Source organism: Giraffa tippelskirchi, chromosome X, assembly GCF_054371585.1.
Source record: "Giraffa tippelskirchi isolate mGirTip1 chromosome X, T2T-mGirTip1v1.2.pri, whole genome shotgun sequence".
Taxonomy (NCBI): domain Eukaryota; kingdom Metazoa; phylum Chordata; class Mammalia; order Artiodactyla; family Giraffidae; genus Giraffa; species Giraffa tippelskirchi.
Window position 1 is genome coordinate 29,973,626 of NC_137289.1, and position 14,991 is coordinate 29,988,616.

The 14,991-nt window shown below is 36.3% G+C and overlaps 1 long non-coding RNA gene across 1 annotated transcript; it reads right to left on the reverse strand.

Annotated features, from left to right (window-relative positions):
* Positions 1-7,360: 7,360 nt before the first annotated feature.
* On the reverse strand, positions 7,361-14,404 carry LOC145535904 (uncharacterized). Its single transcript, XR_014075529.1, has 2 exons — positions 14,229-14,404; positions 7,361-9,752 (listed from the first exon to the last, which is right to left on the reverse strand). It is a non-coding gene; the product is annotated as an uncharacterized LOC145535904 (long non-coding RNA).
* Positions 14,405-14,991: the final 587 nt, after the last annotated feature.

Consider the following 14,991-nt stretch of genomic DNA (forward strand, 5'->3'; position numbering starts at 1 on the left):
TCTGTATGTACGTGTATGGATTATGATAAAAAAGATAGAAACAAAGATGACTACAAATTTTCTGATTTAAGTAAGTAATTGAACACTGATGTTTTCCGAGACAAATAAGTCTGGGAAAGGAACAAGCTTGGGGGGATATCAAAAGTTTAGTGTTAATCTCCTCTTTGAGATATCTGTGAGACATATAATAGTTATTAAAATAAGATATTCTATGTATCTGTCTTGAAGCCAGGAGAAATATATAGGCTTGGATATACATATTTATGAACTAATTTCCATATAATTAGTAATTGATACTATGTAAATTATTCAAAACATTTAAAGAGAATGTAGATAACAAAGAGAAGAAAATCCAGAACATGTCTTAAGGAACTGACATGACAGAAGTCTAGCAGAGAAGGAGGAGCCAAACAGAAGTGTAGCTAGTGAGATGGTAGAAAATCAGACATATATATGCTAAAAACTACAATTCGTTCCTTCCTTATAACACATTTTACCATTCCTTATAAGAAGGAAGGAATGGTAAAATTTGCTGATTGTTGCTGAGAGGTTATGAAGACAGAACATTGTTTATTGCTTTGTTCAGCATAAAAGCCTTCAGCTACCTTGATAAGGGCATTTCCAGTGAAATGATGGGGATGGAAATAAGCTAGAAACAGGTTGCAGAGTAAATAAAGAACATCTGCTTTAAAAAGCTCCACAAGTTTATTCTGTGATACAGCCTTCCTTCATCAAATAGCAAAGATAACATGCAGACAGAAATGAAAAACATAATTGTGCTTGACAGTAAAATAAATACCCTCATTAGCAGAAATGGAATAGAGACACAACGTAGAGTGAGGTAACTCCACAGACCTGTGAGAGCTGGGCCCCTACAGGATGATGAAACATTAAATCCTAGAGATTAGAAATGGATACCACAGCCAGTCATACTGCCTATAGCCCAGAGCTGAAGTGGGGCCCCTCACATGTGAAAAGATGCTAAGAAGCTTACGGTTGACATTCTACCCAGGTGTATAAGAAGCTGTGGGTCTAGGAAATGGATAAAGACCAAGACATGACCCAAAATCTCCATTGGTATATTCATGGAATTGAAATATTTCCAATATCACTACAACACTGGGAATTTAAAAAAAGATCATAAGAAGGATTCTGCACTGAAGGTCCAGTGGGTATGTGAAGGCATGAGATGTGTAGCAAGAGAGAGGGGGACATAGAAAGGGACTTTCTAGAGCTATGTTGATTGTACCTCAGTTCATTTTCACATGTATAAAATATACAAAAAATTAGCAATGACAGAGAAGTTAATTTTTCTCTTTGCAAGTGGGGAGACCAACAGGTAAAGTAATTACACAACCCCCACTATTCTATCTCTGTTCTTATATGCAGTATGCAGTATATATTTATTGAATTGTTACTATGCACCTTCTTGTTGTTCAGTCACTCAGTCTTGTCCGACTTTTGCAACCCTATTGACTGCATCACACCAGGCTTCCCTGCCCTTCATTATCTCCTGGAGTTTGCTCAAACTCATGTGCATTGAGTCAATGATGCCATCCAACCACCTCATCCTCTGCCGCCCCCCGCTTCTTCTCCTGCACCTAATGCCCCATTAGATGTTTCAGGAAGCAGAAAAATATAACTGAAATGACTCTGCCCTAAAAAGGAGTTTATAGTTGAATAAAGACTGAAACAGGAATAAATCTGTTGCAATTTCTATCCTCTTGGTTACAAAGTTTATGGTTATTCTTCTAAGGTGGCCCAAGGATGAAGGAATATAATACGTTTCCCTCATAACATGCACCTGTTTAAAAAAAATCCCCCTGGCAGTGGTCCCTCTGAAAATTTGATCAGAAGAAAGTACTTTCAATTATTCAAATATTATTTAGCTATAACAAGTAACATTATCACAAAGAAAACACATTTTAGTCATATGAAGACAGAGATGACAGTTTCCAAATTCATTAAGTGTAAACATTTAGGACACATGTGGGCACTTGTCTGAAGCTATCAGCAAGTATTTTGTTACTTGTAATCAGTAACTGAAAGTTAGTAAGTTTTGAAAGGTAAAAATAGCATAACTGTCATAGAGCAAACTAACTAGAATCTGGACTGAAATTAAAGTTGTAACTTTCTTCTTTTAAAAAATTTTGTTAGAAATGGCTTTACCTTTTTGTGTTTAAAAAATGCAAATACCAATGACTTTACAACCTTGCAGGGCAAAATCTAGGGTTGTCATTTTCTTCTTCACAATATTTAACAAGCCAATAATTTAATACCACTATTCTATGTTTAACAGAAGTTTTTCCTGACCCCCAAATACAAGCTTTGACTCTTTCCTAGAATCAGATTATTTAGGTTAAAATCTTTGCTCTATCACTTAACTAGCTTTGTGACCTTATGAAGATTACTTAACCCATTTAGGTTTATTTTTCTTCTGTAAAATAAGAATAATAAAAGTAACTTTCTCAGACAGTTGTTGAAGATGAAATATAAAGTACTTAGCACAGTGTCTGGAAAGTGCTGAGAACTCAGTAAATATTATCAGTAATTGTTATTACTGTTAATTTATGCATGAAAATCTATCATTTTTCAAACAACTAAGCTCTTTTAAGGAAAGAATATTATCTCCTATTTTGCTTTTTTCCTTCTGTACCAAATAACAAAATACATAATATTATTATAACAATTGCCTTAAACAAGATTAAGTGCTACAAAGTGCATTATCTTACATGAAAATTACAGCAATTCTGTGAGGACATGTTTTTCATATCCTTGTAATAAAGGGTAAAATTAGTGTGTTGCTTTACAAGAATTTGAAATCAGATTGCTCTCTGAGAGATATGACTATTAAAAAACAAATTCTGGACCAGAGACTAAAAATGAAGTCACCTTGTAGAAACCTTTGTTCTTAGGTCAGAGAAAGACTTAATGAAAGATATTAACCATAGTAAACATTTGTGTTTTGTGGACAGAGCTCATCAGTCTGTTTTACTTCAATGCCACCAAATATTGAAATCATTCAACTAACCACACATTCTCCAAAAGGCTTCTGATTAGATTTTCACTCCCTTAATAATGTCTCTAGAAAGATAATGCACTGAACATGCTCAGGCTTGTATAAACATCTGGTTCTATTAACAGTGCTATGTATAAAAAATGATGCCAATTTATTAAACTGCCATCCATCTCTTGAGAACTTCATAGTATCAGTGAGTCTTGGGCAGTGGGCTGCTTCCATTTATCTATTGGGTTGGCCAAAAAGTTTGTTCAGGTATTTATATAAGATGTTATGACAACCTTGAATGAACTTTTTGGCCAATCCTATACTTGTCTTCTGAGGTTTCCTCCTGGTGATTCCTTTAACTTTTCATGTGTTTCTTTCCAATTTCCATATTATATGCATGATAAAATTGTGATCCAAAGAGCTTTTTATTTCTCAAGAATCCAGATAATTAACTGTAGAACTCAAATTAGAACCCAGGTGACTCTCACTCCTATTTGGAGGATTTTATTCAGTTTTCCATGTCTAAGACTTTGGTGCTCAATTTTGGAGACTATCTTGACACATTGGTCCATCTAGTCAAAGCTATGATTTTTCCAGTAGTCATGTATGGATGTGAGAGTTGGACTATAAAGAAAGCTGGGTGCCGAAGAATTGATGCTTTTGAACTGTGGTGTTGGAGAAGACTCTTGAGAGTCCCTTGGACTGCAAGGAAATCAAACCAGTCAATCCTAAATAAAATCAGTCCTGAACATTCATTGGCAGGACTGATGCTGAAGCTCTAATACTTTGGCCACTTGATGCAAAGAACTGACTCATTAGAAAAGACCCTGAAAGATTGAGGGCAGGAGGAGAAGGGGATGACAGAGGATGAGATGGTTGGATGGCATCACAGACTCTATGGACACGAGTTTAAGCAAGCTCTGGGAGCCGGTGATGGATATGGAAACCTGGCATGCTGCAGTCCACAGGGTTGCAAAGAGTCGGACACGACTGAGCGACTGAAATGAACTAAAGAGGAAGGAATACTGGAAAGAAAAACAATAGCAAAAAAGCAAAAGTTTTTAATAAAATTTCTAATTAGAATGGCCTACGTTTATTAAGTGCTAAATTCTGCCCATGCATTATCTCACATGCGTCTGAGTTAGTACTTACTTGTTTTTATAATCACAGAATTATTATTATATAAATCATTCATAAAAAGGACTGTAAGGATTATATACAGAAGAGCAAATAAAAATTCTTCAGTTTGTAAAGGCTGAGTATGATTCAGATGTCTGTTTAAAATCTGTAGAATCAAGACAAAGAGTGCTAGAACTAGAGGGTTGTTTTGATTGGAAAGAGGTACATTCAGGACAAAGCAGGGAATCCTACTTTACAAAAGATGTACAATTATGGAGGTTATTTCAAAGTGACTAAAATTGAAATAACATTGAGATAATGCTTGAACTATTCACCTCATGAGATTACAAGTGAGCATGTGTTTTTAGGACTCTGCAGGTAACAAACTGCTGCTCATGTGAAAGAAATGGCAGATATGTGTTATTCCCTTTTTTATGATAGATACTCCTTCCTATTGAGCTGAGGTCAAGCTTCACAATCCTTCACCTCTTGGTGTTATATTTAGCCACTATATCGTGTGAGGGATTGTGTTCCATTATTAATTTATACAGTGAGTTCTTCCAAAGCAAGGAGTATGTTTTAGTTTTGCCTGAAACATGGTTCTCGAATCATTTGCTCAGTGAAAATATTTGGTTCAAATACCATTGAAATTGAGTTAGATGCGGCTGAGGTCCATGTGATCAGATTGGCTAGTTGTCTGTGCTTGTGGTTTCAGTCTGTCTGCCTTCTGATGCCCTCTCTCAGTGCCTACCATCTTACTTGGGTTTCTCTTACCTTGGACGTGGGGTATCTCCTCACAGCTGCTCCAGCAAAGCGCAGCCGATGCTCCTTACCTTGGCTGTGGGGTAGCTCATCTCGGCCACCGCCCCTGACCTTGGACATGCGGTAGCTCCTCTCCACTGCGCTTCTGCACTGCCTTCACAGCTGCCGCACTTCCCAGTGCACAACTGCACTCATCTCACACGCTAGTAAAGTAATGCTCAAAATTCTCCAAGCCAGGCTTCAGCAATACATGAACCCTGAAATTCCAGATGTTCAAGCTGGTTTTAGAAAAGGCAGAGGAACCAGATATCAAATTGCCAATATCCACTGGATCATCGAAAAAGCAAGAGAGTTCCAGAAAAACATCTATTTCTGCTTTATTGACTATGACAAAGCCTTTGACTGTGTGGATCACAATAAACTGTGGAAAATTCTGAAAGCAATCTTGAGAAAGAAGAATGGAACAGGAAGAATCAACCTGCCTGACTTCAGGCTCTACTACAAAGCCACAGTCATCAAGACAGTATGGTACTGGCACAAGGACAGAAATATAGATCAATGGAACAAAATAGAAAGCCCAGAGATAAATCCATGCACCTATGGACACCTTAACTTTGACAAAGGAGGCAAGAATATACAATGGAGAAAAGACAATCTCTTTAACAAGTGGTGCTGGGAAAACTGGTCAACCACCTGTAAAAGAATGAAACTCGAACACTTTCTAACACCATACACAAAAATAAACTCAAAATGGATTAAAGATCTAAACGTAAGACCAGAACCTATAAAACTCCTAGAGGAAAACATAGGCAAAACACTCTCTGACATAAACCACAGCAGGATCCTCTATGACCCACCTCCCAGAATATTGGAAATAAAAGCAAAAATAAACAAATGGGACCTAATTAACCTTAAAAGCTTTTGCACAACAAAGGAAACTATAAGCAAGGTGAAAAGACAGCCTTCGGAATGGGAGAAAATAATAGCAAACAAAGCAACGGACTAACAATTAATCTCAAAAATACACAAGCAACTCCTGTAGCTCAATTCCAGAAAAATAAACGACCCAATCAAACAGTGGGCCAAAGAACTAAACAGACATTTCTCCAAAGAAGACATACAGATGGCTAACAAACACATGAAAAGATGCTCAACATCACTCATTATCAGAGAAATGCAAATCAAATCCACAATGAGGTACCATTTCACGCCAGTCAGAATGGCTGCTATCCAAAAGTCTACAAGCAATAAATGCTGGAGAGGGTGTGGAGAAAAGGGAACCCTTTTACACTGTTGGTGGGAATGCAAACTAGTACAGCCACTATGGAGAACAGTGTGGAGATTCCTCAAAAAACTGGAAATAGAACTGTCATATGACCCAGCAATCCCACTGCTGGGCATACACACTGAGGAAAGCAGAATTGTAAGAGACACGTGTACCCCAATATTCAACACAGCACTGTTTATAATAGCCAGGACATGGAAGCAGCCTAGATGTCCATCAGCAGATGAATGGATAAGGAAGCTGTGGTACATATACACAATGGAATATTACTCAGCCTTTAAAAAGAATACATTTGAATCAGTTCTAATGAGGTGGATGAAACTGGAACCTATTATACGGAGTGAAGTAAGCCAGAAAGAAAAACACCAATACAGTATACTAACACATATATATGGTATTTAGTCAATCGGTAAAGATAACCCTGTATCCGAGACATCAAAAGAGACACAGATAAATAGAACAGTATTATGGACTGTATGGGAGAGGGCGAGGGCGGGATGATATGGGAAAATGGCATGGAAGCACGTAAATTATCATATGTGAAACGAATCTCCAGTCCAGGTTCAATGCATGATACAGGGTGCTTGGGGCTTGTGCACTGGGATGACCAGGAGGGATGGGATGGGGAGGGAGGAGGGAGGGAGTTTCTAGAAGGGGAAAACATGTACACCCATGGTGGATTCATGTCAGTGTATTGCAAAACAAGTACAATATTGTAAAATTAAAAAATAGAAAATAAGCTAATTTAATAAAAAAAAATTTAAAAAAATAGAAAATAAACTAATTAAAAAAAAAAAGAGAGAGAGATGGGAATACCAGACCACCTGACCTGCCTATTGAGAAACCTGTATGCAGGTCAGAAAGCAACAGTTAGAACTGCACATGGAACAACAGACTGGTTCCAAATAGGAAAAGGAGTACGTAAAGGCTGTATATTGTCACCCTGCTTATTTAACTTATATGCAGAGTACATCATGAGAAACCCTGGGCTGGAGGAAGCACAAGCTGGAATCAAGATTGCTGGGATAAATATCAATAACTTCAGATATGCAGATGACACCACCCTTATGGCAGAAAGTGAAGAAGAACTAAAGAGCCTTGTGGTCTTCTTATCAGACTGGGACCAGGTAGACCGGAGTCAATGAAAAGAAAGAGAGACAGAAAGAAGGACGTGGGGGACCCAGGTCTCTAGTAGAGCAAAGGTGTTTTATTCGCAGAAGTGCAGATTTATATATCTTTGGTCAAATGATTACACAGGATAAAATGCCATTAACTGCAATACAATGAATAGTCTAACACATACAAGGTCGCTGATGCTTAAAGAAATCACTGAAGAGCGTAACTGAAAGGAATCCAAGTAGATACCCTTTCCCCGGATTTCAGTCCTGAGAACTGTGTTCAGCTCTACTTGTTCTGGAATAGGAACTGATAAGGAACAGAGAATCCTTGAGAAATGGCACACAAAGGAAGAAAAGTACAACATATTGGATTCCTTAAAGTTAACTGTCTCCTGACAATTCTCGCTTTATTATTTTTTATTTTGGGGTGATTGTCGACATTTTAGTGAAAAAGGCTCTGACCAAATGAGTTTGTTTAGTTTGATTAATCTTAGTTGAAAGACATCGGTATAGTACATATATAAAAATTTGGATAATTATTAGTGTTAAAATTTCAGATCCAATACTATGTATAATACTTTACAATCATCTTTGAGGGTCCAGCCCAGACAGTTGACCAGCTAGTTGTTCAGCTACAGTTTCTAGATTATTGGAAGAAGGTAGATTTTTGGAGAAGGTTTCAAAGATTTCTTTTTGTAATAATTGTACATTTAAGGAAGCATTATCATGTAAGTCTTGCAAATGAAATTTGATTTGTTTCCAATTGTAGGCCGTGTAGTTGAACCGAACAGGAGTAATACAAAATTGAGTAGAATTTTAATCACATTTTAGCAAAGTCTGTTTTTGTAAATCTATTAATTGATCTTCGATCCATTGGAGGGCTATTTTCATTTCCTATATTTCATCTTGAACTTTTTCATTTATCTGAGCCTGAGTGTTCTACATAGTATGAGCATTTTTAGTCCAATTTTGGATAAAATTGTGTGTTTAAATTGAGGTTTGCAAGGCAATGCTGGCAACAGCAGTGGTAGTACAAATGGCTATTAATCCCAAAATGCTAAAAATTAGCCATCCAATGAATTGTTTAGATCATCAGAGTAATTTGGTAAGTAACTGGGAAGCTAGTCCAGCCATGGAACCTTCTTCTCAGGGTCGTTGGAGATCTATTGGCAACCATAGGTTATGTTGGTATTGAAGAATCAGAAGGGATTCATTTTTTTATAGACATAGAGGAGTTAAGACAGGTATATAGTTTGCAGTTAACATAAGTTATAGAATGTAAAGTCTTATTAAATTGTAAGTTTTCTATAGCTATAACAAAAGGAAGGGGAACACAAGCTTGTATAAAAAATGATTGATTATAATGAAAGAAATAATGACTAGAACTATGACTAGTCCCTGTGAAATATCCAGTCCAAGTTATAAGTTCTTCGGTGTCTGCAGCAAGCTTCCAAATGTCCCATTGTTCAGGTCGGTCCAATCAGTTTATTGAGGACGATTTGAGGGCGAGGGGGTGCCATTTCACCATCATGCCAGCATAGAAGTCCTTTGTCATGGTAATGTTCCATCGTAATATTGGTAATCTTCCATGCTACTTGAGTAGCATAATCACATTTGGTGTTATTAATATCATCTGAACAGTCAGATAACCATATACCATGAGGTCCCCAATTGACAATGGTGTAATTGGCCACGAATATTAATTTTCCTGATTTACTTGACATCTGTCTCAATGAACAGGAATATATTCAAAGTTCTTATAAGTAAACCCTTTGTATAATGTTTTTTGTCCTTTCCCTAGAGTTTCAATAGTGTTGACATGATTTTCATAAAAAGAAAGGGCAGTAAATAATCCAAGCAATGTCCGAAAGTCCTTTTTTGGAGGCAAGACAAAAGTCCAGGTTTGCCGGCTAACATTTATGCATAATTCTGTTGGGCCCATGCATAAAGGAAGGATTTCATAACCTAGAGAAATATTAATTAGTTTCCCTTCTTCCTCATGGTGTGAGGGCCCCTCCAGGTTCCAAGGAGGAGGCATATGTATTGAGTCATTGGTAGATACGATTAGTCCTCTTTCTGTCCATTCTATAACCTGTAGTAAAGGGTGATTGGGTATATAAGCCCAGTAAGCATGATTCATTAATTTAGCTTGAACAGGGGAAGCAGAAGCAAGCAAAGCAAGCATAGCAACAAAAATATTTTCTGGATTCCGAGGCATTTCCTGTTGAGAAACTAGATTTTCAGCTCGATTAGTAAGGGTTTTTATCTGTCCTCAAGTAGGGAGATCATAAGGTCGATGACGTCGAGTGTGGCATTTCTTGGAAATTTTTAAAGCCGCCATAGCTTGTATTGGAATCTCTTCCTCCTGAGGATTTTGTTGTTTCTTTTCTACCTTGAATGCTCGTGGTTCCCCTGGGGCAGATCCTCCGAAGGGCAAGCCAGATGAATTCATCGGATTCATCTGGAGAAATACAAGCATATCCCTTTTCCTGTAAGATCAATTTCCTAGACTTCCATTGTTTGGTGATTCCGTTTTGATACCAAATAGGCAAAGGAGGGGAGGCATCCTGACTCCTCAAAATGTTTTTCTGCTCTTGTTAAGATATCTCCTTGTGGTAAGTTTAAAAAATTTTAAACAAATAAAGCTGTATTAACAATAGTTATAGGTTTAGAGAACAGCTTATGTTGAACTCTAGTAAAGTTTGTTTTAGATAAGGAAGATAGTAGTGCTCCTGTATATTCCCCATTTTTAAATTTGTAGTTTTAGTGTGTGATGTGTTTGTTTGATTATATGTCGTGTTTGTGGATTATAAGGAATATTTGTAATATGTGTGATAGAAAATGATTGTAAAAATTGTTTGAAATGTTTAGAAATATAGGCAGGGCCATTATCTGTTTTTATAGAATTAGGAGTACCCATGATAGCAAAACAAGTTAATAGATGAGTTATAGCGTGATGTGTAGTTTCACCTCGAAGAGGTATGGCCCAGATGAAAGAAGAGTTTGTATTAATGTAGACATGTAAAAAAGAAGATGGAGAAAGTTTAGGGCAATGAGTTATATCCATTTGCTATGATTCGTTAGGTTGTAATCTTCGAGGATTGGTATCTTGTGTAATGGGTCGAAGGTGTAAGGGTTTACAAGTAGAGTATTTATTAATGATTTCTTTAGCTTGGTGGTAAGGAATCTTCTATATTTGGTGTAAGGAGCCAGCATTATTATGTAAGAAGGCATGTTGTTCTTCAGGAGTAGCAAAAGAAATGAGTTTATTAGTTTATTCATTACCATAAGTCATAGGGCAGGGAAGGCAGGAATGTGCTTGAATATGAGTAATATAGATAGGAGAAGTGTGTTTTCAAATTAAGATTTATTAATAGGTAGAATAATTTTGTGAGGATTGGAGCCAATTATTATTTTTTTTTTGACATGGACAATGTTGTCGGACATTTATTAATACAAATGTTATAGAAATTATATGAAGTTCCCCAAATTTTAAGTATGCCATGATGCAGTCATGCTTCCAGATATTATTAAATATCTTAAAATTTGTATGTCACAGAAATAGCCAAATTTCTTTGACTATTGCATTGTTATCAGGTCTTAAACCATGCGTAAGTCTTTTGCCCTCGTATATAGTTATTGTCTTACTCCGATGCTTTTACAAAAATGCTTGTCGATGACTTGCTTTTATGCTACAAAACTAAACTAGACTTGGTAGCAAAGGGACTTTCACTTTGTGTGATGGTTATTTCAGAATTAATTTTTTAGTTTTATTTCTTTCATTGATAATAATTGGAGTGATTAAATCAAGATAGGGTGTAAGTGATTTTGTCCCTCTAAAATGGGCATAAACCTATTCTATTGGGTGTTTTAGTTGAGCAAGAAGGCCAGTGGGGGAATGAAGAGAAGGGAGTACAAATAATTTTAGAGGTAAATAAAGTCTAATTGGTGTAAGAAATTGTTGTTGTAATTTATTTTTTATTAAATAAAGTTCTTCTTGTGTTTCTTGGAATAATGAGTAGGGGCTATTTAAATTGGGATCTCCTTTCAAAGTATTAAATAAATTAGTTAGTTGATAATTAGCATTGTCTAAGGAAGATCTAATCCAATTAATATCTCTTAAAAGTTTTTGAAAATCATTTAAAGTTGATAATTTATCAATATGAATCTGTGTTAGTTGGGGAATAATATGTTGTCTATTAATAATAAATCCTAAATCATGATACGGTGTAGAAAGTCTGTCAAGAGATGCCATTTGTTAGATTTCTTTTTTATAATAAAAATAGAGTTTCAAGTGGAATAAGATTTTTTAATATATCTTAATTCAATTGTGTGTCTATAAGTTCTTTAGTAGTCTGTAATTTTTCTTTCGTAAGGGGCCATTGCTCTGTCCAAATAGGCTCGTCAGTATTTCAAGTTATTTTAATAATTGTTTTGTTTGTTAAATGAGCAGTGGCCCCTAAGAAAAATGTGAAATGTATATTTGTGTTTGTCATAGCATAAGTAAATCCCTTCCTATTAAATTAAGGGGTGCATCTATTATATAAGGTTGTAATGTAGCAGGTTGGCTTTCTGGTCCTTCACAAGGATAAATTTGAATATTTTGATAAATTTTTTGTATTTTGGTTTGGGAAACTCCTGTAATTTGGCAAGAAATTTTCTGTATAGGCCAAGATTTGGGCCATAAGTGTTTGGAAATAATAGTGATGTCAGATCCAGTATTGAGGAGACCAGAAAATTTTTTACTATTAATTCTGATATTTATATTTGGTTGGGCATATTCAGATACCAGTGATGTCCATAAGGATTGTTTTTGATTTGTATCATTTGTTTATCTGTCTGTATATCATGAAAGGAGTTAATAGCAGTATAAGGCAAAAGAAGTAATTGGGCAATTTTATCTCCTTTTTTAAATTGCCATAGTATTTGAGATGACATCATAATTTGAATTTCTCCCTTATAATCTGAATCAATTATTTCAGGGTGAACAGTAATTCCCTTAGAAGTCAGGTTAGATTGACCAAATAAAAGGCTGAAAGTTTGTGGGGGTAGGGGTCCAAAAAGTCAAGTAGGTATTCTAGAAAGGATTGTTTGAGGGGAAAGGAGAAAATCATTTAGGGCTGATATATCGATGGCAGTGTTGTCGGATGTTGAGGATTTGAGGGAAAAGATGGAGTTTGTCCTTGGTTTTTGTTGAAGGGGACATGGGGAGTCCCCTGTTTGAAGTTTCTTGAAATAAGTTGTTTTTTGTTTTTTTTTTTACAACATCATATTTAGAATGGCAATCTTTAGCCCAATGCATCCCTTTATGGTAGCGAGGGCAAAGTTTTGGAAACTTTTTACTACTTTTAATTTGTTCTGCATGTTTCTTAGCGTAACCCTTTTTTATATGGGTATTATCCCCACATGTAAAATATCTGTCATTTCCTTTTTTAAAAGTAGCGGCCATTGTTTCAACTAACATTTGCATTCTCTGTGTTTTAGACCTGAGATTGTGGTAAGCCTTCAAATAATCAAGAATAGTCCCAGTTTCACGTATTGGAGTGATGGCCCTTTGACATTTTTGAGTTGTATTCTCATATGCAATCAGTTTTCCTAGTTGTATTCTGGCTTCATTATGGAAAATAGCAGTCTCTAGTCTGGCCAGAAAATCAGGATAGGCTTCATTAGGTCCTTGTAATATTTTAGTGTAATTACCTTTAGGTTCTCCTTGAGGAGTAATCCGATCCCAGGCCTCAAGGGCAACTTCTTTTAATTGTACATGTAATAAAGGAGGACATTGTATTTGGGCTTCTATTGCATCAAATTGTCCTGTATTAGTTAACATTTCAAAAGTGATGTGACTCTGGAGAGTGCCAGCTTGAGCATTAAGATTGGTACGATCCTGAGCCACATCTTGAAACCACATAGACCATTGAAGATATTTTTCTGGTTTAAGGAGAGTTAAATCTGGGACCAAAGATAGGTTTCAGTCATTCAAAGCTTTGTGTGCAAAGTTTTATTTAAAGTGACAGAAAAGAGAAAGCTTCTGTCATAGCTATCAAAAAAGAGGTAGAAAGAGCATTTGTCTCATTAGTTTAAGTGGGACCTTATATATTTTTCAATTAGTTATTGAGAATAGATAAAAAAATACTTAAACATTGTAAGAGTTCTATTAGGCCTTTTTCCAAGATATATATCCTGAGATAATTTTGGCACAAGATTAGCCAGGGAGAATAGGTTCCTGATAATGTCTCTGGGCAAGATATATTGTTGCTGTGTAATCAGGGGTAGAAGTCTTGAGATATAAGTTCCCAGGAAAGATTTGTTATAATTATAATCATTAACATAGAGCCTACGAAAAACATTTTCATGAGTGAGACATTGTGCTGTGTAATCATTAGTTTTGGACCTAAAGAAAGATCTGTTCTTTGGTAAGATACATTGTTGTATAAGCCTTAAGGAAAGCATGAGTGAGAATGTTTGCTTTCTCTTTATAGGGTTTTGTACTATCTGTTTAAGTTTTAACTCTTTCATTTCTTCCTGCTTTTAGCAGAATATAGTTGTCAGGGAAAAGGGTGAAGAAATCATTCTGTAACTTTTTTCTGTTGGAAAGTGGTGTAGACCCTAACTTGTTGAGGCAATATATTTTCCTTATCCTCACATTGAGGATCTCTGATCCAGGGGCCCCAAGTAACAGCTGGAAGAGCTTGCAGCAATCATAGGAGCTTGAATAATCATTTGTAATTTAAATGCCTCAAACCTCTTAGATATAAAATTCATTATATAGTTACAGATATAAAAAGCAAACAGCAAGAATAAGATGATTACAATTATTACAGTCAAGATAGTTTTTCACCATTTGGAGATAAGCCTCTATTTGCTGACTTGAAATGATGAAGTAAAGTAGAAAAATGATGAGGCTTTCCAGCCTTTTGTCCCATAACCCTGCACTTACCTGACCTCAGTAGGTCTCAGTCACTCCGTCCTGAATACCTTGAATTCCTGTGTCCCTGTTCGGGCACCGCTTGTGGTCTTCTTATCAGACCAGGACCAGGTGGACCAGAGTCGACGAAAAGAAAGAGAGAGAGAAAGAAGGACGCGGGGGACCCAGGTCTCTAGTGGAGCAAGGGTGTTTTATTCGCAGAAGTGCAGGTTTATATATCTCTGGTCAAATGATTACACAAGATGAAATGCCATTAATTGCAACACAATGAATAGTCTAACACATACCAGGTCGCTGATGCTGAAAGAAATCACTGAAGGGCATAACTGAAAGGAATCCAAGTAGATACCCTTTCCCATGATCTCAGTCCTGAGAACTGTGTTCAGCTCTACTTGTTCTGGAATAGGAACTGATAAGGAACAGAGAATCCTTGAGAAATGGCACACAAAGGAAGAAAAGTACAACATATTGGATTCCTTAAAGTTAACCATCTCCTGACAGAGCTTCTTGATGAAAGTGAACTAGGAGAGTGAAAAAGTTGGCTTAAAGCTCAACATTCAGAAAACAAAGATCATGGCATCCGGCCCCATCACTTCATGGCAAATAGATGGGGAAACAGTGGCTGACTTCATTTTTCTGGGTTCCAAAATCACTGCAGATGGTGATTGCAGCCATGAAATTAAAAGACACTTACTCCTTGGAAGGAAAGTTATGACCAACCTAGACAGTATGTTGAAAAGCAGAGACGTTACTTTGTCAACAAAGGTCCATCTAG